The 3506-nt window shown below is 32.0% G+C and overlaps 1 pseudogene; it reads left to right on the top strand.

Annotated features, from left to right (window-relative positions):
* Positions 1-3089: 3089 nt before the first annotated feature.
* LOC122110190 lies at positions 3090-3235 on the top strand (annotated as a pseudogene).
* Positions 3236-3506: the final 271 nt, after the last annotated feature.

Genomic DNA, 3506 nt, shown 5'->3' with positions numbered 1-3506 from the left:
ATCACCTTATCTGACCTTTTCTGCTTGACTCATACATATACTAGATATTGCAAATAAGAGAAACCATGGGACCTATGTTTCCTTGGGCTTGGCTTACTTCACTTAATATAATTTTTTCCAAGCCGTTCCATTTCCTAACAAATGGGGCGTCATTCTTTCTGATGGAGGCATAGAATTCCATTGTGTATATATACCACATTTTCTTGATCCATTCATCTATTGAGGGGCATCTGGGTTGGTTCCATATCTTAGCTATGGTAAATAATGCTGCAATAAGCATAGTTGTGTTGGGAGAAAATCTTTAAGAATCATTTTTAAAGCAAATCTATTTGCATATTTGAATTCTAATCCATGATAAAGAAACAATAACAAACGAAGTTAGATAACTTGAAATGATTCTTGGAAGTCTTAATATTAACTACAGAGAAGAAATTTTCCACTACATAAATAGGATTTTACAATTCACTTGGTTGTGCATTTTTTTAACAAAGAATTATCCTATACATATCTACACACAACTAGAAAATACAAATGCATATAGTATAAAGAAAGTATCTACTTTAGATTCAATGTCTTCACACAAGTACATGAACCTTTACGTACTTAAAGTATGGAATGAGAAATACAATTGTGTTGAAACATATGTGAATGTGTCTTGGTAGTATAATTTTCTCCTGAAATTATTTTCTAATATTATCTACATGAATTTATTTCAGCATTTTCTAACTATGTTTATTAAAATGAGTTATGTGAATAAATAAATCTCTGTAGCTTTTCAGATTCTCCTAATATATTAGAATACATTTTTTTCTGAATGCAGGCTAATTATGCATATGTATATATGTGTACACATTGTAATTATACTTGTTTTTTGTGTATAATCTTAATTTGTTTAGTGTAAAACATTAAAAGCTATTACCACAAACAGACACCACTTTCAATAGCAGACATTTGATAGTACAAAAGTGAACTTTTGTATGAAAATGCAATATTTATCAATATAGTATCAAAAGCAGATACAAATATTCAGATTTTAAGTGATATCTATGATATACTCCTACAACGTCTCCACTTTTGTAACTGAAGCATGAACCCTACTCAAAATCATCTTTTGATTCTAATTTATATCCTACAGTGAAGAAAGAAGCAAGGAAAAAAGAAAGTAAAATTTAAAGAAAGAAGGAAGAAAGGAGGGTGAAATTGTAGGAGAGGGATGGAGGAAGGAGGACAGAAGATGGTAGAAAGGAAGGAGGAATAATGTAGTATTTTCCTGTGTCACAGAACTATGTATCTATCACTGAATTAGGTTTCTCAGAAGAGATTTGTAATCACCAGATACAGAGTTATGTACAAATTCATTCCCAAATCCCTATCCCAGCTTTTTAAGAGGCAGAGATCCAAGCCAGTGTGGTCAAAAAGTTAGTGAGATCATATCTCAACAAGCTGGATGTTATAGTGTATTTTTTATATCCCAACTGCAATGGTAGGCAAGCGTAGAAAGAAGTTGCTTTGAGGCCCACAATCATGAGACTCATCTGAAAAAAATAAAAAAAGCTAACTTCCATCATGGGCTGGGGTGTGGTTCAAGTGTTATAAGTAACACATATTGGTATGTTATACCTACATATTTCTGGTAACAAAAGATATTTGTCAAAAATAGAATTCATATTTTTTCTTCAAAACCATCTAGTGTTCTTCTATTTTGTAGGTACTTTGGCTATCTAAAGCCACTAAAGCTTGCTCATGAAACACATGCTGATTGTGAATAGGTACTACAATCCTACAAGAAAAGACTGATAAATTGGGAGCCTTTAGAAAAATGAATTCTTGTTCCTCCATCCTTCTGAAATAGTGACCAGGCTGAGTGTATAAGAAGTCAAAGAGCACTGAGCTAATGGTTCACTAAATCCATACTTTCTGAATTTTGCCAAAGAAAATCAAATTGGCTTTGTGTGAAATAAATCTGAGATTAAAAAAAAATGAATCTGAGTTTTAAAAAAAGAAACAAAAGCTTTTTAAAATATTTGAGTCCTGATAGTTTATTTATTTTTTGATTTACAGTTTTGTCCTTAACTCAAAGTCTATAACCAGTTCCAACTACAAACATATAAATGTATTTCCATGTAAACTCAGCCATGTATCTACACAAAAATTAAATGTCAACAACACACAAAAAATAGCACAAAACTGCAGAGTACAACACAGATTAAAATTATTAAGTAACAAAGAATGGACTTTGAAAATTGTTTCTAATAGAATAGAATACTGGTACAATTTTTTTAATATATTTTATTGTAAAAATACTGTAGAGAGTGATTATAGTTACATGAGTAAGGTAATGAGTACATTTCTTATTGACCACTATTACCTCCTCCTTTGTTTTTTCCCTACCATCCCTTCCCTCCCCGCTTCTCAACTTCTCCCCCACCCTGCCAAAGTTGTAAAGTTAGTTTTCAACATAGTGTGTTGTACATCTCATTGTTACAATGGGTCAACCTGTATCTATATTTCAGCATTTTGTTATTTCCCTTCCCCTCACAAAATTAGAAAAGTATATATACAATGGAGTTTTATGCCTCCATCAGAAGGAGTGACACCATCCCATTTGTTAGGAAATGGAAAGACTTGGGTAAAAATTGTATTAAGTGAAGTAAGCCAGGCCCAAAGAAACATAGGTGTTATGGTTTCCCTTATTTGCAATAACTAGTATAAGTTTAGGACAAGCAGAAAAGGTCAAAAGCTATATACATATAATGTTAAGTGAAATGAACCCTAAGATAGGGACACAGAGTTTCGTTTTTTATCTTTCTTGATTGCTATTGTTTTTAACCTATTTAAATTGTACTGTGTGATTTTTTTTTCTCTTGTATGTTCTTCCCCCACATTATAACCCCTGTTTTCACTGTATTTGATGCTGGTATAAATTTCTATCTTTCCATTTTTCCTTTTATAACTTTAGACTTTTGACTCTGATATCTCTTTACCTGGTCAGGTATACAACCTTTATTTATATAGCATCAAATTCTTTGTGGTCTTATTATCATTTGATTGCTGAAATTATCTTTTGAATAAAATTATTGAGTAAAGCAGTAATTGAAAGCACTATGTTCATGAAGGTGTTTTTCCCAGGTAAGGATTATCCACTGCACTCCAGATATGCCAAGCTCTGTGATTCTTCCAAATGTGGGAAAATCCATAATTTGTGGTAGTGGGTACTGAATTTGCACTTTTCTTTGAGGGGTGTAATAAAGCACCCTGGATAGATTTGAAATGCAGATATTTTCCTCTGCTGATGTAAAAAGGTTCATAAGCATTCATTTTTTATATTGTCTTATTGCTACCATGTTAGTGTGTTTTTCTTCCATCAATAATTTAAATCATTTTCTTTACCCCTTGAGTAGAGACCAGCCTCTGCAATGATGTTTACAATAAAATAAATCAAAATTGTCATTGTGCAAAGCCTGAATCCAGGTCTCAATTTAATTTATTTGACATTCATGTTGTAC

Source organism: Dipodomys spectabilis, unplaced genomic scaffold (genome assembly GCF_019054845.1).
Source record: "Dipodomys spectabilis isolate Male_0828 unplaced genomic scaffold, ASM1905484v1 ptg000075l, whole genome shotgun sequence".
NCBI lineage: Eukaryota > Metazoa > Chordata > Mammalia > Rodentia > Heteromyidae > Dipodomys > Dipodomys spectabilis.
The sequence above is the reverse complement of the archived record's forward strand: the minus strand, read 5'-3'. Positions and strand labels throughout refer to the sequence as shown.